Here is a 20,888-nt window from a genome sequence, read left to right as displayed (position 1 = left end):
TCAAGTGTATTCACCTCCAGGCCCAAGGGGATGCCAAAGGTGTCTTTGGGGAAGGAGTGTGGAGGGAGCTAGGACAGGCTGTTGGGGTGGTCACACATGTGTACATGAAGCCCTGAGACCTTTAAAATACTGGGACATCTGGTGTGTGGACCTCCCTTCACACTGTTGCTCCGCCTGCATCTGTGAAGGATGTATCTGGCCAGGGGGATCACGGTGGGGATTCCTATTTTATATAATTAGGCCAAGGAAATCCTCATTGTTAAGGTGAATGGCTAGAGAGTTGAAGGAATAGAGAACAATCTGTATAGGTCACAAAATGAACAAGTGAGGAAATCAAATTTAAAGTAATACAGAAGAAGCAAATCAACCCATCTGAACCCAAACCCTGTTTATGTTTATGTCAATGACAGCCATGTGAGAAATGGTTTTTGAACAAGTTTTTTGGAAATCTTGATTAGGTAATGATCTAGTCTGCTTCTCAAGGAATTAAAAAACCCCAGCAACCTTGGTGTCTTCAGTGCCATAAGAGTGAACCCGGCAGAGGCCTGAAATGGAGCGGCTGAGTGTGCGGTGAGGTCAGCAGCTATGTGTGGTGTGAGGGAGTGAGGGCTCCGTGACTGGGCTATAATTGGCCGGCATAAATGTCAGCAAGCCAGGCTGGCAGCAGCAGGAGAGACTGAACTCAATTATCTCCGTAGCAGAAGTTACATTAGTGTTTCTGCCCGTTAGCGAGAAGCACAGGTTCTTTATAAAACGAACTTCCAGCACAACAACATTGGCATATTGAATGCACCTTTTCTTTTGAAAAGCACACCAGTTAGGGATGCCTGGGTGGCTCAGTCAGATGAGCATTCAGTGCTCTTGATCTCAGTTCAGGTCATGATCTTACAGTGGTGGGGTCAAGCCCCGTTCCAGGCTCTGCACTGAGCATGGAGCCCACCTGGGATTCTCTCTCTCCCTCTCTCCCTCTCCCTCTCTACCCTTCCCCACACCCTCTCAAAATAAATGAATATATATATACGTATATATATATACATGCCAGTTAATTAAACTGTTATTACAATTATGTGGCAGATGCTATGCAAAAAAAGAATGAAAACTGCTACAAGTAAAATGATAATAGTTCTCCTTGGTTGTTAGGGTAGTCTTTGCTACATTTCTAGTTTTTCTCTTGCATACTCATTAATTTCATATCTGAAAAAAATAAACTAAGACAATCAATTAAATTGTTAGGCCTTATGAGCCTGGTAAGATGGAAAATTAGGAGATAAAGATATATTTAAAAATTTTTTTTAATTTTATTTATTTAGTTTGGGAGAGACAGAACAGTGTGAATGTGGGAGGGGCAGAGAGTCAGGGAGAGAGAGAAAACCCCAAACAGGCTCCACACTGCCAGCGCAGAGCTCAATGTGGAGCTCGAACTTATGAACCAGGAGATCATGACCTGAGCTGAAACCAACAGTCAGATGCTTAACCGACTGAGCCACCCAGGCGCCCCAGGAGAGAAATATATTTAAATCAATAGTTGCCCTATATTGTCAATAATCAATTAGAATGATGATTTGGAAAGAGACATTACAATATATATGTTTACCCAAGAATAAACTTAACAAGAAATGTGCAAGATCTATGTTTGTAAAGATATATATATATATATATATATATATTTCAAATATACATGTATGAGAGACATACCTTGTTTCTGGATGGGACACCAAATACTATAAAATGCTATAAAAATCCATATTAGTGGATTAAAGTGAAATTTCAGTAAAAAAAAAAAAATTCAGTTAGGTTTCCTTAGAACCTGACATGGAATTTCTAAATTCATCGTAGAGAAGAAATTTGTCTAAAAAATAAGAAAAACTAAAAAATAACAAGGAAAGGGAAGGCTGTGTGGCTCAGTCAGTTAAGCGTCTGACTTTGGCTCAGGTCATGATCTCATGGTCCATGGGTTCTAGCCCGTGCAGAACTCTGTGCTGACAGCTAGGCGCCTGGATCCTGCTTCAGATCCTGTATCTCCCTGGCTCTGTCTGCCCCTCCCCCACTCGCACCCTCTCTCTTTCAAAAATAGTAAACATTTAAGAAAAAGAATAACAAGGAAAGACTTGTCTTTCTAAAAGTCCTGTAAAACTGCAGAAATTAGAAAAAAAAGGAGGAGGTGGAAGGAGGAGACCAGATTGTGTGAGATCTGATACAGGGGAGATTTCAAGTCCAGGAGTGACCTAGTCCTGCTCTGTGAACAGTGCTGAGGGTGGTATTTCAGAAGTAAAAGACACAAAGTAAGAGCTCAACTTCTAAAGTTCCTCTCTTTAACTCTGTCTGATGAGACAGATTAATGAATGACAAGTCTATCCAAGTAATAGATGGAAAAATCAGTGATCTTTTTTATAATCATGGGATGAGGAAGTCTTTCTTAAGTTAAAAGAAAATTTAGAAGTCACGACAGAAAATTGTACTATAAATTATAGACAAAAGATAAATAAAAAACACTAAGCAACCACACAATTAAAGGGGCAAAGCCAAAGATAAAATACTTGAGTCCGATAAATATATTAAGAGACATTCACCTTCATGCATTCATCATGAATCACTGGGATCCATGTCTCATACATCAGATTGGTTAATATTGAAAAGACTAATAATACCTAATAGTTGCAAGGTGGTAGGGAAGAGGCATTTCTATATGTGATGGTGGGAATGTAATTTGGTAAGCCTTTTGGTAGTCAATTTGAGAATAAACATTTAAATAACCCAGCAATTCCACATCTAGAAGTCCATTCTATGAAGCAACCTAACCATGGATATGCGCACAAAGTGTTATCTGTAAGACAGAAAAGTTAGAATCAGCTGAATGTGCGTCTAGAAGGGCTCAGTGAGATGAATTCTGGCTTAACCATCCTAGAGGATGCCACGCATTGTCAATAAGGATGACATAGTTCTGCATGCACCAATGATGAAAGATGCTTGTGGCATGTCACTGAGTTACAATATTGTCACGCAAGTGTATGCAAGGATAGTTTAATGTGAGTTTTAAGAAAATTCTTCACATTATGTAGGGAATGCAGGATTTTTAACTTTTATTTTATGAACTTTTATATTGCTTCAAATGTTGTTAGTCTTTTCTTTTTAAAACACTTGAGTTAGATGAAGTATTCAAAATTAATTATCTCTCTATCAGTCCACGTCTCCAACTTTTCTGCCATCACTGGGATCCAAGCTACTCCTCACCTCTCCTCTGTATATAAAAGTTCCCTGGAGGAGCACCTGAGGGGCTCAGTCAGTTCAGCCTGCAACTCTTGATCTTGGCTCAGTTCACCATCTCGTGAGATTGAGCCCCAAAGTTGGGCTCTGCACTGACAGCAAAGAGTGCTTGGGATATTCTCTCTCCCTCTCTGTCTGCTACTCCCCTGCTCGCTCGCGCTCTCTCAATAATAAACTTAAAGTTCCCTGGAAAGATTTTAGAAAACGGTGATTCATATGTTCCACATCAGAACAAGTAAGTTGAATCTGAGGGGTAGGGCTGAGGCACCCAAAGCATGGTCTGTGGACCAGCAGCATCAGGAGCCTCTAGATCTTGTTAGAAATGCAGACTCTCGGGCCCCACCCAAGACCTACTCCATCAAAGTGTGCATTTAAATCACACCCCCAGGCAATTCATTTGCACATTAGATTAAGAAATGATGACTCTTCCATTTAGTGACCCAGGGTACATTACTTAAGGTCTGGAGACTCCACTTTCCTCAACTGTAAAATAGGGGGAAAGAATACCTCTGAAAGCTAAGTGAGCTTGTGTGTGTCAAGTGTCCTCTGTCCCACCAGGCATATGGTAGGGACCCAGTAAATGGTAACTTTGCCATGCTGGTTACTTCCAACTTTGCACCTCAAAAGTGGACGGCTCACCCACCCACCTCCACTGACCACCTCACCAGAAGGTCCTGTGCTCTGCATTCTCTCTCTCAGACATACAGACCAGTGGCCAGAGTACACGAGATAGTGGCTCTTGTCCAGCGCACCCTTGTGCTTCTGCTTCCACAGGTTCAGCTGTGTGTTTACCAAGAGACAGCTGGGTGTGTTCCCAAACCTGTTTATGTCAGTAGCACTTGCTATCGAATTACATAATTTAATTAAATATTATGTAAACCAATGAAATAGGAGTCCAAAAAGTAAACTGTTTCTATGAAATGTGACATTGAAAGCTTTCAAAAGACCCAATAAATGCAAGTTCCTAAAAGTGAGCATAGGAGACACAATTGTAGGTGACAAGAGAAAAGAAATCATATGCATGTACAGCTATATTCAGGCTTTGCAAGGTTTGAAAATTTTTCTGTCCAACATAAGGAAATAAAAATTGAATTCACAGTTGATGTTTTATGCATGAGTTAGGATGAGCACTGGGTGTTGTATGGAAACCAATTGGACAACAAATAATAATAATAAAAATAGAAGCACAAATGCATTAACTTTAAAAAAAAAAGTGAGAAAGTTCCATCTACCTGTGCTCTCACAAGGCGGCCTTGGCTCTATGTCAAAAGATTGGGGGTGAATATTTATTTGTATGTTTCAAGTTAAAATAATGTGTCTCCAGTATGGATAGGCATCTCTTGGAAAGATTTTCCCTGTGTTCTGGTCACGGAAGGCGTGGCACTCTGCAGGGCCCAAAGAGAATTTGTCTCTGCTGTAGCCTCATGTGCACACTAAGTGGGCTGATTTTTCCTGCCCTTATATGAAGCCTCAAGCAGCCCTCCCAATCACTCTGGGTGTGAAATGTCCTGAGATCACCTTTGGTCTTATGGGAAACCTTGTTTTAGTCATTAAAATAATCAGTTTAGTCTAGTAATAAAATTCTATGTTTTTCCTCTCCCTGAGCTGAGGCTTGCTTTAGGCCAAGAAACCCAGGGTCTTGGGAGGCAGGGGCACAGGGGCCATTAGGACAGGTGGATGTCCTTCCTGTTTCAGTGCCTCCCCTTATTATCTGCCTTTCCATTCCCTCCACGGTTGGGCCCGGGACAAGTAGGTTAGGACAAAGGGCACAGTCTTCCATGGATGATACTTCCGTGACCTGGCATGGCTGCCCATTGGTCTGGGGTGTGCAGGGTTGACTCTCTCATGAGGTATTTTCCCCATTGCAAATCCTCACTGAAAACTGCATGATGAAAGCGATCATTCCTCTGCCTGCCTGCTCTCACTGCCAACACTCAACCCTCAGGCTGCTGGTCTGAGGAGCCCTCCAGAAGGCGGTCCTTCTTAAGAAGACTCTAGGCCAGCTCCCTCACATGAATCCAAACAACCAACCAGAGGAACTCACCTTCTTGTCTCAATGTTGGTGAAAGTACACCTTGCAGTTCCAGCCACGAGAGCTTGCCGACACCCTGGGTCTCCAAGTATAGCTGTGTAGATTATACACATTGTCATCCATGTGGATGGCACCCTACAGTTGTTCTCAGACTTCAGACATGAGTCCACTGAAATCCAGAGAACACACATCAAGCTCATGTGATTCCTTCAAAGCCTTTTTCACTTGGATTAGGAAGTGAAAAAACACATCTCTCCCCTACTAAAATAAAGGGGAAATCTCAAGGCTCTCCAAGAACTTTCTCCATAAGAATCCTCTCTCTTTGTTCCTCTTTTGTCTCCTCTTCAACCTCCTAGCTCCATCTTAAATTACTTCCAAGGGTCACAAAAAACAGAATTTTTTTTTTGGCCACCTGCTTTACATAGGACACTTTGGAATATGAGTTTATTGTTTGCTTTTCTTATACTTTTCTTCAAACAGGACAGAAACTGCTTTTGTGACACCGTTAAGTGACTTTTAAAACTAATTGACCAACAGAGCATCTGGGTGGCTCAGTCGGTGAAGCAGCCAACTTTAGCTCAGGTCATGATCTCATGGGTCATGAGTTTGAGACTCCACTTTGAATCCTCTGTCCCCCTCTCTCTCTGCCTCTCTCTTGCTTGCATGTGTACGCTCTCTCTCTCTCTCTCTCTCTCTCTCTCTCTCTCTCTCTCTCTGTGTCAAAAATAAGTAAACATTTGGGGTGCCTGGTGGTTCAGTTTGTTAAGCATCCAACTTTAGCTCAGGTCATGATGTTAGGGGTCATGAGTTGGGACCCCCACTTTGGATCTTCTGACCCCCTGTCTTTCTGCCTCTCTCTCACTTGCATGTGCGCTCGCTCTCTCTCTCTCTCTCGCTCTCTCTCTCTCTTTCTAAAAAATAAGTAAACATTTGTGGCACCTGGGTGGCTCACTCAGTTAAGTGTCTAACTTCAGCTCAGGTCATGATCTCACAGTCGTGGGTTTGAGCCTCACATTGGTCTCTGTGCTGACAGCTCAGAGCCTGGAACCTGCTTTGGATTCTGTGTCTCCCTCTCTCTCTGCCCCTCCCCCATTCACATTGAGTCTCTATCTCTCAAAAATAAACATTAAAATATTTTTAATAAGTTAACATTTTAAAAAAGCCGAAATACTAATTGACCAACTATGGACCCAGTGGCTGTTGTACATGGGAGCACTTTATGCAGGAGGATGAGCCAACAGAAGGGAATCAATCATGCAGAGAACTTTCACAGAAATGCTGTTTTCCATGAACACAGTTTACATTATCCTTGAAACATCTGCCAGAACAAATCTAAGTGGAAGGTTACAGGAGCTAGGGAGGGGTCCTATTGGTGGAGGGATTGACATTGAATATCCATATTCACTCAAAGTATGTTATCATGTCTGTGAAAACCTGGTCTGGCAAACATCAAAAAGACACAAGAACAGGATAATCTTAGCCTCTTACTGCTTTACAAGTTAGAATGCTTGTTTAAGAGTTGTCAGGTGAAATATTTACTAAATTGTGTCATGAAACAGCTTTGAACCCTATCAAAAGATCATGGCCATGGGGCACATGGGTGGCTCAGTTAGTTGAGCATCTGACTTCAGCTCACATTGTGATTTCACAGTTTCTGAGTTTGAGCTTCTGATCCTCTGTCCCCCTCTCTCTTTGCACCTCCCCCCACCTTTCTCCCTCTCCCTCAAAAATAAATAAATAAATAAATAAATAAATAAATAAATAAATACCATGGCCATCAACCCCATAGGATGACACACTGCTCAAGAATGCAGTTGCTGGATCCATGAGTACATGGCCCTCCAGGTCCACACTCATGGGCTCGGCCTTGGTTCCCAAAGGATAGGACTAAGCTAGCATGGCCAGGGCCTGATGGGTGTCACCCCAATCCTATGCTTCTCTAGAGTTAGCCTTTGACAGTGTGAGTTCAAGGCTGAGGCCAGACCCCTACTTCCCTCCTGCTGAGTTCTTCTTTAGGCCCTTGTCCTGTTGGGTCAGCTTTGTATGTTACAGTTTTCAAGGTCAACACTGCAAGAAGCAAAGTTCCTTCAAGCCCGTCTAACTGCAGTGAAATTGTGTGGCCTTTAGGTGGATAGTAATACCTTGTTAATGACCTTGATGCACAAAGACACTGCAGACTAGGGGTTGCAAAACATGGATTTTGTTTGTTTGTTTTGTTGCTATGAGCACTGTTGGAAAAAATTAGTTTCTAACACTTAGAGATTAGGATATTTCACATGAAAAGGTGATGTTTTTTTCATGTCTTGAAATTAGAATCTCTCTCAACACACTGGGCCTTAATTCCTGCATGGCAACAGATAATTAAAACGTTTCCTGATACCCTGTGACAGCAAATACATTTGATCTCGTGGTTCACGGTACAAGCCCTGCATCAGGCTCTGTGCAGACAGCACAGAGCTGGGAGCCTGCTTCAGATTCTATGTCTCCCTCTCCCTCTGCCCCTCCCCCCACCTTAAAAATAAAAAATAAACATTAAAAAATTTAATAAATAAATAAAAGATTATCCTAAAAGTAAAAGCTAAGGGCATCTGAGTGGCTCAGTCAGTTAAGCATCTGACTCTTGATTTCGGCTCAGATTCTTGATTCCATGGTTCATGAGTTTGTACCCTGCTGTCAGCTCAGAGGCTGCTTGGGGTGTTCTCTCTCCCTCTCTCTCAAAATAAATAAATGAACTTAAAAAAAAAGTAAAATCTACACTTGAAATTCTTTATGGCCTCATGGATTGCATTACAATTTATTCTTCCCATTGGAGAAACACATTGTAAGGCACTTAGATGACTCACCTAGAAAATATTTCCAAATCCTTCAGGACCATGCCAAATGTGATCTCCTGTGCTGAAACATTACTAGCTTCTTGGGACTGACTGACTCCCTCTGCTTCCATTACACCTAAGTCTACTTAGTCTTTTTCTGATTCTGTAATCATCATTCATCTCCCCAATCAGACTGTGAGCAATTTGAGAAAAGAAAAGTAAGAATTTACAGGGCATTCCTAGGAGCTGCACTATAATATCTGATTAATTCTTATTTAATAGCGTATCATCCTTCAGGTCTCAGATTAGATATCACTTCTATGGCTTCCAACCTCTTCTGACTCAACTGACTTTACCAGAGCCCATTATGCCTCTCAAAATATAGCCAACTTCTCGTTCACAGCACCCGTTACAATGGTAGTTTATTGTTCAGTGGGAATTGTCAGGGCCTTTCTCACAAGATTTGTGAGGCTGGACCTATGTCTTCTGGTTCCTCTATGTTTTCACCCATGTGCCTAGTACAGTGCCCAGCAACTATTCTCAAGTGGTTGGGCAGCTCATGCATAATCATCAGGGTCATGAGTATCCAGCATAACAGTTCTGTCGCTGCCCCTGTTCTCCTATCTGCTATCACCATCTGTAAGTTTCAGGAGGAAGGGCCCATGCCTTCTTTTGCTTACCATTGTGGCTCCAGTCCAATGCCTAGTTCAGTGCCTGTGTGTGGAACACCACCTTTGCCCACCTCCTGCTCTAGCCACCACCTCAGCCCCTGGTCCCGTGCGAACTTTGACCTACGCTGTACAGGTATAATCTGTCAGTACTTCAGTGGGCACAAGGCACAAAGCTCTCTCTTTCTGCCTGGTGCTTCTCTGGCCCAAGGTGTGGAATCCTGGGAGAACCCACTTGAGTCATAAGAATACACAGGCCAGAGGCCAGGGTGTTAATGCTCGTGGGGCCACTCTTGGTCAGTGTGGACAGTTATATGAGATCCACTTTAGAAAGCTTCTCAAGTGATCCAGGGGGCTGAGGCACAGCAGCCCACAGTGCTAGCCAACTTTTTAATGCATCCTTGTTCTTTCTCTCTGTCCTTTTTCTGTCCTCTGGCCTCCCACTATTCCCTGGGATCACTTCCCAAATACACCTCCCATAGAGGTACACACCTGTACAGGTGTAAATAGGCTCCACTTTCAGGGAAATCCAGGGTAAGACATGATGCAACAATTTGTTGTTGAATGAATGACCCAGTGAATGAATAAACCTTGACCATTGTGGATGCATGAGCATAACTGGGTCACCAAAAATATCATAAATGATTATTTGCATTCATTATCACTCCTAGGAATAGAATTATCTCCAATGATAGAAGATATTATCCCAAAAAGTGTCTATAAAGAATATACTCATTAAAAAGCAAGAAGGGAAGAGTTGGTGGCTGCCAGAGACTGGAGAAAAGGAGGATAGGGAATTATTTTTAGTGGAATTTAAATTATTTTAGGGGCACCTGGACGGCTCAGTTGCTGAAGCATCCAACTTTGGCTCAGATCATGATCTCACTGCTTGTGAGTTCGAGCCCCGTGTCAGGCTCTGTGCTGACAGCTCAAAGCCTGGAACCTGCTTCAGATTCTGTGTCTCCCTCGCTCTCAGCCCCTCCCCTGCTTGCTCACTCTCTCTCTCTGTCTCAAAAATAAATAAATATTTTTAAATTTTTTTAATAAAAATAAAGTTATTTTAAAGGAATTAATAGACTTTCAGTTTGGGAAGATGAGTAAGTTCTGGAGATGATGGGTGGTGATGGCTGCATCACAGTGTGAAGATATTTAACACTACTAAAGCGTCCACTTAAAAATGGTTAAAATGATACATTTCGTTATGGATATTTTACCACAATAAAAAATTATAACAAAAAGTATAAGTATAATATGATTATAATGATTAAAAAAACACATTGGACACGAAAAAGTAGTAGGAAATAAACTCCAGTGTTGGCACCTGGGCTATGGGAGTTTTAGTTTCTGATTTTCTCCATCATAGTTCTACTGCATTCCTCACCTTACAGTGGTGATGACAGTGCTATTCTTCTTGAGATGGCCCCAAAACATTAATATACATATTTTAGCTAACATTAAATTCTGAGTACAAAAGGAAGCTTATTAACTAGACTGCTTGTCCTTAATAATGCTAATTTAATGATGATATGGGGAAATTATTCTTTTGTTCTCTTCCATTCCTCTTTCATTAGGACCTAATTTTGACAGGAAGTAAAAATGAGACTATAATGACTTGCCTTTCTAAAGGATATGCTCGTAACATATATTATACTCTTATATAAAATGTGAACATTAACAAAGTAATGCTTTAATTTTTTATAAAAAGAAAGCTAAGCCCTATTAAATACCTCCTCAATCACCTTATCACTTCTCATTATTATTATTATATATTTTGTTATCATTGATTCTCCATTAACATCAGCATTTCTTCTTTAAGGTGATCACACTTTCCTCCCCCATGATTGTGGGTTTAACTAAGACCATTTATCCCCAAACTTAGTGATCAGTGTGTGCACTCCACTTGCATCCTGCTACTAGTAGGTGACAGGATTCTTGGATTCCCACCCACTTTCATCACAGCCACAATTTCTGTTCTGGAGCAAGTTACTGTATCTTGCTTCCAACAGACTTTTCAGAAATAGTTTAAGACAACATAAGAAAATTTGGAAATCCCAAGGAATTCTAAATGCATTTTCTAAGGCTTTTCTGTGGAACACTTGTGCCATAGGGTAGTCCCATGAAAATAGGTTTTGGTCAAATATATATGAGAAAAGACTACACATTTATCCTCCTTTTAGAGACCAATAATGCAAAATAATGTTTTGAAGGGTCTAAGAAATCCTTCACTAAAAGGAAGGAAAGAAGGAAGGAAGGAGGAAGGAAGGATGGAAGGAAAAGGAAAGAGAAAGGAAAGGAAAAGAAAAGAAAAGCAGTCATTAATCTTCGCTGATAAATGAATGAATACTTGGCTACTGAAATTTTTCTCTTATGTAACACCAATCATAACATCCCTTGGAACAAAATTTCTACAGAACATACTTTGTGTTTTTGCATAAATAAAAGTAGCTAATTCTAGGCGGGGAGGGGGGTAAGGAAGCATGAGAAAAATCTTCTTAATGTTGTGAAGAATTTCCTGTCACTGAAAAACCATAAATGCTTAAGTTACTCCTTGCTGAGGATATTCTAGTCTAATCTCCAACTCGAAGAAGTCACTTTTATAAAGTTGCTTCTAATTTTAGAATGGGAGACAATTAGACAATGGACTATGATATGAAGCTCCTCATGGTAAACTCAACTGCCTACCATGACTAGGGAGAAATGAGAAAAACATCCAGGATAAGTGCCAGAAAACCCCATGTGGGCAATGGAAACTGATCCGTAGGGTGCATGTGCCCTAAAGCAAGCAGTCACCATTCAGCTTCAGCTATTGTTCTCACATAGATACACAGGCCCAGTATTTCTAGACTGTATGCTTGTCCATAAAACCAACTTTCTATGGAAATTATTCTAAACAGCAAAATATTTTTCTGTGGAAACCCCTTTATTTAAAAATATCAGCTCTGGGTTAAGGAGGCAAGATGGCGGACAAGTAGGGAGCTCCATACTTTTCGCCCACCCACATCTCTCAAAAAAAGAAGGACTGAAGCCATAAGATACTGAACCACAAGAGTTTAGGAGGAAAAGAGACAGAGTCCACTAATAAGACAGCCTCATAGGGCTACCTCAAGAAACAAGCCAAAGTACACATGGTGAAGAGTCCCAAAAATAACTACAAGTAGGGAAATAAAATAACCAAAGGGACACCAACAACAAGAGAGACCTAGGGACACCATTAAAAGAACCGTTCCTGAATGGACAGGCCCTGAACAGCCAATAAGCCTTCTTTAATATAGCAATACTCACATGTGCAAGGGATATAACAAGCTTTTAAAACTGACAAGAGACAGAAAGCTAGCCAAAATAATGAAACAGAAGAACTCTCCTCTAAGGAAATTCCAGGAAGAAATCACAGCTACAGAATTGCTCAAAACAGATACAAGCAACATAATGGAGCAAGAATTTAGAACAATTGTCATAAAATTAATCACTGGGCTTGAAAAAGGCATGAAAGACATCAGAGAAGCCATTGCTACAAAGAATATCGACCTTAAAAATAGTTGTAACAAATTAAAAAATGCTATGAATGAGGTTCATAATAAAATGGAGGTGGCCACTGCATGGGTTGAAGAGGCAGAGAGGATAGTAGGTGAATTAGAAGACACAGTTATAGAAAAAGAAGAAGCCAAGAAAAAGAGAGAGAAATTGATCTAGGAGCACAAAAGTAGAATTCGAGACCTGAGTGATACAATCAAATGGAACAATATCCATATCATAGAAACTCCTGAAGAAGAAGAAAAAGTAAAAGGTCCTGAAGGAGTACTTGATCAAATTATAGCCAAGAACTTCGCCAATCTGGGGAAGGAAATAAATATTGAAATCCAAGAGGCACGGAGAACTCCCCTCAGACATAACTTGAATCGACCTTCAGCATGACATATCATAGTGAAACTGGCAAAATATAAAGATCGAGAATTCTGAAAGCAGCTAGGGATAAAAGGGCCCTCACATACAAAGGGAAACCTATCAGAGAGTGGTTACAGACCTATCTACTGAAACTTGGCAGGCCAAAAAGGAATGGCAGGAAATCTTCAATGTGATGAACAGAAAAAATATGCAGCCAAAAATCCTTTATCCAGCAAGCCTCTTTTTCAGAATAGAAGGAGAGACAAAGGTTTTCCCAAATAAACAAAAATTCAAAGAATTTATCACCCCTAAACCAGCCCTACAAGAAATCCTAAGAGGGAATATGAGGGAAATGTTGCAAGGAACACAAGATACCAGAGACACCACTACAGAACCCTACAGAGAAAACAATGACTCTAAACCCACATTTTTCAATAATAACACTGAAATAGATGGACTAAATGCTCCAATTAAAAGACATAGAGTAGCAGAATAGATAAAAAACAAAATTTATGTATTTCCTGTCTTACAAGAGACTTATTTTAGACCTGAAGACACCTTCAGATTGAAAATAAGGGGATGGAGAAATATCTATCACGCTACTGGAAGGCAAAAGAAAACCGGAGTAGCCATACTTATATTGGACAAACTGAACTTTAAAGACAGTAACAAGAGATGAAGAAGGGCATTATATAATAATTACAGGGTCTATCCATCAAGAAGAGTTAACAATTAGAAACATCTATGCACTGAATTCGGGAGCACCCAAATACATAAAACAATTAATCACAAACAGAAACAATCTTATTGATAAGAATGGGCTAATTGCAGGGGATTTTAATACTTCACCTATAGCAATGGATAGATCAACTAGACAGAAAATCACTAAGGAAACAATGGGCCTGAACGACACATTGAAACAGATGGATTTGATAGATTTAGATCTCTACATCCTGAGGCTATGGAATTCACGTTGTTCATGAGTGTCATGGTATATTCTCCAAGATAGACCACATACTGGGTTATAAGGCAGCCCTCTACAAATAAAAAACAAATTGAGATAATACAATGCACACTTTCAGATCACAATGCTATGAAACTTGAAATCAATCACAGGAGAAAGTCTGGAAAACCTCCAAAAACATGGAGGTTAAAAACCACCTTACTAAAGAATGATTGGGCCAATCAGGCAATTAGAGATGAAATAAAGCAATATATGGAAACAAATGAAAATGAAAATAAAAATGCTGCTCTTTGGGATGCAGCAAAGGCAGTCCTAAGAGGAAAATTATATTGCAATCAAGGCCTATTTCAAGAAACTAGAAAAAGTGCAAATACAAAATCTAATAGCACACCTAAAGGAACTAGAAGAGCAGCAAGAGCACCCCAAGCCCAGAAGGAATAGAGAAATAATAAAGATCAGGGCAGAAATAAACAATATAGTATCAAAAAACAAAAAACAAAAAAACACAGTTGAACAGATCAATGAAACCAAGAGTTGGTTTTTTGCAAAATAAACAAAATTGATAAACCTTAGCCAGACTTCTTGAAAAGAAGAGAGCACACAAATAGACAAAATCATGAATAAAGATGGATCTATTACAACCAATCCCTCAGAAATACAAGCATTCACCAGGGAATACTATGAAAAATTATATGCCAACAAACTGGACAACTTAGAAGAAATGGAAAAATTCCTAAACACACATGCACTACCAAAATTCAAACAGGAAGAGATAGAAAATCTGAACAGACCCATAACCAGTGAAGAAATTGAATCAGTTATCAAAAATCTCCCAATGAATAAGAGCCCTGGGCCAGATGGATTCCCAGGGGAATTCTACCAGACATTTAAATCAGAATTTGTTATGCCAAGATCATGGATTCCCCCAAAGACCACCAGGAGTTCGAGTCACGTATGCAAAGGCCAGGGGTGTTTATTTGGGCTTAAGCTCAGTCTCTCAGACCTCACCAACACAGTGAATCCGTGCTGAGAGCCCCAATCATCAGTCGAGCAGGGTTTTTATTATAGTAGGGGCAAGGGATGGGGTGAAGGGTGGAGTGAGGGGCTGGGATTACAAAATGATTGGGTGGCACATCGGCAGAGGTTGGCACGGTGCAGGTTGATTGGCTAATTTAAAACTAAGCGGGCTCACTAAAACAGAAGGAATATCAGGCATTTAATGATTGGCTTGGGCTGGTGGTGATCCCTCCAACATTGTTTTTCTTTTTCAAGATTGCTTTGGCTTTTCAGGGCCTTTTGTGATTCCTTACAAAATTTAGGATTGTTTGTTCTAATGCTGTGAAAAATGCTGCTGGTATGTACCTTTAATTTTCAGTCAATGGGCACATAGCCCATTCTAGGCCTACATACCACAAAATGAAAAAAGCCTTTGAGACTCAGTCATAACTGAGAATACTCCTCTAAAATTCCTTTGCATGAATAAAGCCAAAATTTATTCATCACTGATTTAGAACTTTTCTAAATTAGGTAATCAATTAACTAATTATTGAGCACTAGTGTGTGTCAAACGCTGTGTTGATTATTGGGACCACAGTTATACACACATCTGATACAGTCACTGCTTCATGCAAAATGGAGTGGTTAAAAGCATGGACCATGAAGCCCGACTATGTGGGTCCAAATTTTGGTTCCATCCCTTCCCAGCATGTGCTCTAGTTAAGAGTTCTTCAGTTTTTTAATCTATAAAACATGAATCCTAGCTGATAAAAAATATTGTGAGGATTATGTTAGCTTACCCATGAAAGGCACATAGAAGGGTACTGTATTAGTTACCTATTGCTACATAACTTAGCAGCTTAAAACAATATACACTTATTATCTCACAGTAGGTCAGGGATCCAAGCTTAACTAGGGTCCTTCTTTCATGAAATCACAGCACTCCACAAAGTACTGCCCAGTTTGATTACTAAGTCATTAGTTGACTACTCACAGAGCAGCTTCATGTCAGCCAAGGCCACACACAACTTTACACAACACATTTGAACTGACAGATTTTGACATGTTAAAAATACAACATCAGTGCACATTGGAGATCCCTTGTGCCAGAAACAAGGGTGATGGAAGGAAAAACTAGTCCTTAGTAGTTTCCTCCTCCTTGATTTTAACTGAAGCACTCTCTCAAGTTTTGGCCAACATACAGTGCCTGATCTCCAAGCTAATGGCTTTGGCCAGGGTTCATGGCAGTGTTACCCACCTGCTGGTGCTTATTCAGGATATTCACCAAAGCTGAGTCTCATGTGAAGGCTCAACTGAGGAAGGATCCACTTGGAAGTTAATGCAGGGGTGTTGGCAGGATCCACATCTTTGGGGGAATGTTGGACTCAGAGCTTCATTTCCTAGCTGGTTGTTCCTTGCCTGGATATTTCAGATATCACACTGAGCTTCATTAAAGACAGGAAGAGAGAAAGTCTTCTTTTAATGTGGAAATAGGAATCTCTTGTAATGTAGTCAAAGAAATCATACCCCCTTAACTTTGAGGTATTCTATTGTGTAGAAGTAAGTTGATGAAAGTTAAGAGATTATTTAATGCTGTGAATCCCAAGAGGCAGAGATCATTTGGGGCCCATCGTAGAAGCTACCTACCACAGTTAACTGGTATAGAGTAAGTACATGCTAGCTGTTGTTATTTATGGTACTTCCAGTCAAATGAGGGGTTGCTGAACTGTGAAGTAGAAGGAGAAATAGAAATAGATGGCACCCTGGAAGCAAGTATGATGACTTAAGGCCAGAGAGAGAGAGGTGGTATATTTGAGGTACTTGGAGAGGACTGGCTTTGCTAGAGCATGAAGATATTGCAGAGGAAAACAGGGATCAGGTGACTAAAAGGCAGTATAAGCTAGAGAAAGATTTGGGACTTTATTTTGAGGAAGTGGAAAGCTGTTGAATTTTCTGCAGGGAAGTTACATGAACAGATTTGAAAATATCACTTTGGTTACACTGTATTAAAGGACAGATTGGAGAGAAGCAAGAGTGGACACAGGAAGGCCATTTTGGGGGACTTCACAATGGTCCAGTAAGATGTGATGAAGCTAGGACCATAATGGTAGCAGTGGGAAAGACATTACAGATATGTAATAACAGGACATGGGGAATAATGAGATGTGAAGATGGGGGTACAGGGTGGTGAGGAAGAGGCAAATGATGATCCCAAATTCCCCTTTAAAGAACTAGATGAGTGATGACTTGTATACTACCAAAGGCAATATTGTAGAAAGAACATATTTTGAGGGAAAAGATGACTCTAGTCTTGGAAACAATGAACTTTAAGGAGCCTGTGAGATATCTAAGGATATATGAGCTCATCTGCCAAATGCAGCTTTGAAGATTGAAGAGAGTCTAGGACAGCTCTGAAGCACTTTAATCTCCAGAATTGCATAGAAGTTCTTCAAGAAAAGGAAAATGAGAATAAAAGATCAGAGAAATTGGAGAGAAACCAAAACCAATAGGATAAAATAATTTTTAGAAGAAGTGATTGGCCAACTGTGTGGAATAATTCAGAAAGGTCAGGCTCTGGCAAATGTCCAAAACACTAGTGACTCAGGGTTATTTATGACTTTGGCACTAGAACTTCGGTAGAAGGGCAAACAGGGAAGCTTAGTTGGATTGATCTGGGGAGAAAATGGGAAGCAATATGATAGAGGCTACAGATATAAATACACACAATACATCTGAGAAGGTTGCCTATGAAGAAGTAAAGAGAAATATGGCATTATCTGGAGCAAATATGGACAAAACTGAAAGCTTTGTTTTGTTGCACTTGTCTTAAATAGAAGGGTGTGTGTACCATTAAGTAGAGGTAGACATTGGCCAGCAGAAATGGGAGTGTGGACTAACAGGAAAGTAGGAAGAATTGATACATCAAGGTTCCTGAACAGATAGCTATGTCTATAACCTGAAGCACCAGGAGAGGGGACATTGGAGAGAAGCAAGAGTGGACACAGGAAGGCCATGTTAAAAATACATTCCTTCTAAGGAGGGACCATTCCATTTTAACAAGGCGAAGAAAGAAATGTTGTGGACTTCTTTCTGGTAGATTTGGTATTGGAACATTGAATGTATTCTGATATAATGGCTTTCTCTTTCCTTTTTAACAAACCCTTTTCCTTCAGATGTTGAGTAGCCAAAGCATTCTAAATCCTTGCTACTGAAACTGTGGTCCTTGGACCAGCAATATAAGCATTACCTGTGAGCTTGTCAGAAAAACAACCCCAGACCTACCTTATCAAAACTGATTTTTAACAAGATTCCAGATCACTCCTTACTTCTTGAAGGACTTTTCCATAATCATATAATTGTCATCATAAATATGGATATAAAGATGATTTTTATAACTCTACTAAGATGAAAATTGAATGCCCTGACCCTTGACTAGAATCAAGGAGGTGGAGACAGGAAGGATTACTTGTAAGTTGTCCTCTATTACCTTTATGTAAACCATAGAATAAAGAACTTCTTTGATTTATTTCTGACACATTTGAAGCTGGAGATCTATGGGTGAAAACATTTTTTTAAAAAAATCACAATAGTTTCCCCGGCTAAAAAAGCCGAACAAAATTTAAGTAGAAGGGATAACTAAGATTCTAACCAGTGAGCTGAGAGGTGACCGGAGAACTAAGCCCAGTACATACAGAAATCATAAAATCGTAGAGTTGGAAAGATATTAGAGATGATCTAGTGCAAGCACCAACCAGAGCGAGAGTCCTTTTCTGCATCACCAAATCCTATAACTTCTTTTACTTCCCCATTTCCCCTCAAAAAGAACCAGATCCTTTTCATCATTAGGACCCTTTTTCACCATTAGAACTCAGTTGTTACCAGAATTTTCCTTCCTTATTTTTAAAAGTTCCCTGGACTTCCCACCTATTGGGTTCGATGTTGGCCATGTTAGGTTGCAAGAATTTATACTGAACCCCCTTGTTGCACAACAACCCCCAAAGTCCTTGACATACGAGTTTCATCTATCCTAAGTCCTCTCTCAAAACTTTGCTTCAGATAGTCCCAATATGTACAGCTTCTGAAGTTCTCTTCATTCCAGCCATCATCTTCCCTGTGGGCCAAGGGGCCAAGCAATGTCTACCACATCACCTGAGTAATGAAGAATAATTTAGAACATTAATTTTCCCTGATCTATTCCTCTATTATTGCAGCCTAATATCACATTAATGCTTCGCAGCCATTTCATACTCTTGGTGTCTATTAAAAGGTTGTGGTCAGTTGTAATCCTCTGATTTTTTTTCACATAAAGGGCTGCCAAAGTAGATATCTTTCCACCTGCGTGTGTGCCAGGGTGTGCGTTCATCTCAGACCTCCCTGTGCATCACTGGAGAGTCAAGGACTGGTCACAAACCTCACTCTGTTCAACTATACGATGACTCTAATAATGTTGATATCACATGGGAGGTGTCAAAGAACACACCTTGTCCCCCTAAACATGTGCTCCTCTATCCAAAGGACAGCCTATTTATAAACTCGGGCTTTGGGGAGGACCTAAGGTGACCGGTCTCTTTACCTTTCTAAAAGCTAAGTTTTGATTCACAGCCTTCCCTTCTTCTTACCAAAGATGCTCCCCCCAACCCCCACCGCCATCCCTGCTTCCAATTAAATACCCTAATTAATCTTCTTTCCTCACAACCAGGGTGATTGACTCCACTTTTTTTTTTAAACTACTGAGCAGGTCAAGAAACCCAACCCCTTCCCAGCAACCAGAGCCACGCCTCAGCCCCAGGAGGCTGGGAGTTGAAGGCCAAGAGGGAGGGGAGGGAGGGCTGCCCTCCTACTCGGGCTGAGGAGCTCAGGCTCTGACGCCTCATTCGGTTGGACAGCCAAGGGTCACTCTAAAAATTGCTGCTGCCGGGACTTTGTCAGGTGGCTGCCGGTGGCTCCCCACCACATTTTCCTTCTCCCTCCCTCCCTCTCTCTCTCCACAGATTGCTTCCCAAGAGGAGCCTGCCGCTGAAAACTCACCATCACACGTCTGTCCTGACGCCACTTCGCACAAGAGGGTAAGAAAATGGGGCCACGCTCTCCAATTCTTGTCTTCTAGATTCGAGGGTGCTTATGGGTGTATGAGTGGGAGAGGGTGGCCGTGACCGCGTGCTCCAGGCTCCGGAGCTATTCACTGACTGCCGTCTACCGTGGGCCGCAAGGCCTCTATGTGGATGGGAAACTGGGAGCCAGAAAACATTTTCTTGAAATGTAAGAAATGCCATAGATTAGGAGAATGTCCTAGTAATAGAAATGCATGAGGGGGATGACTTTAAAAAGTAAAATTGCTTGTCATTTCTATTAATAATTTTACATCTCTAAAGCCTAATGTATTTTTTTTCTTCCTCTATTTTATAGAGAAAGGAGGGACAAAGTAACATTCTTAGGCTTGGTTCATAAGGCTTAGAATTCCCTCTTCATTTTGATCAGGAACCATGTAAACGTTTAGTACTTGATCCGTTTAGATGAAATACAGTCCATTTCAACCCAGTTGGTAGCACAAAAGTCAGATAAACTCTTTGAATTCCCAGAAATACTCCTACTGGCAAGATAGAAACTTTCCCTATGAAAAGAAAGTCTTTTTGATTGAGCCATAAAACAAGTTTTTGTTCTCAATGTCCACATATGACTATGCTGACCATACGTTTTAGGTTAGAGATGAAAGGGTGAAGTGGAAAACCCCCCTCAAGCCGGACTTAACTTAAAATGGCAAGCAGCAGAGGCTGGAGTGTTTCTATTCCCGGAGTCGGTCCTGATGAGCGCCGACAGATGCAGCCACAGGAATGTGACAGGACAGGGAGAAGGCGCAGCTGATTCGCCCCTTTGGCAAGGACACATTCTGGGATCCCAGCTCATTCTGGCATGGGAGTGACAGTGACACTTTAGCACACATGGCTTTTCAGCTTGCCCCATGTGGAGTCTCTCCGAGGAGGCAAGGGTGGAAGGCAGCAGAAAAGAGAATGTTCTTAAATATAAAGGGACCGTTCTCTTCTCTAGCCAGTTCTAGACGATTTTTCTTTTCTTTTTTTAAATAGTTTATTGTCAAATTGGTTTCCATATAACACCCAGTGCTCTTCCCCACAAGTGCCCTCCTCCATCACCACCACCTCTTTTCCCCCCTCCCCCTTCCCCTTCACTCAGTTCGTTTTCCAGTATTCAGTAGTCTCTCAAGTGGCGTCCCTCTCTCTCCTCAACTCTCTTTCCCTCTTCCCCTCCCCCTG

The 20,888-nt window shown here is 40.9% G+C and overlaps 1 protein-coding gene across 1 annotated transcript in view; it reads left to right on the top strand.

The window, feature by feature from the left end:
* KLHL31 (kelch like family member 31) overlaps positions 1-20,888 on the top strand; it is a 150,713-nt gene that overhangs the window by 108,538 nt on the left and 21,287 nt on the right. Inside the window, exon 4 of the mRNA XM_029944476.1 lies at positions 19,611-19,685. The gene's annotated coding sequence lies outside the window, so the exon portion shown is untranslated. The remainder of the gene's footprint in view (positions 1-19,610; positions 19,686-20,888) is intronic.

The sequence above is a fragment of the Suricata suricatta genome, chromosome 7, assembly GCF_006229205.1.
Source record: "Suricata suricatta isolate VVHF042 chromosome 7, meerkat_22Aug2017_6uvM2_HiC, whole genome shotgun sequence".
In the NCBI taxonomy this organism is placed as follows: domain Eukaryota; kingdom Metazoa; phylum Chordata; class Mammalia; order Carnivora; family Herpestidae; genus Suricata; species Suricata suricatta.
Note: the sequence above shows the minus strand (reverse complement) of the source record. Positions and strands in the feature narration are given on the sequence as shown.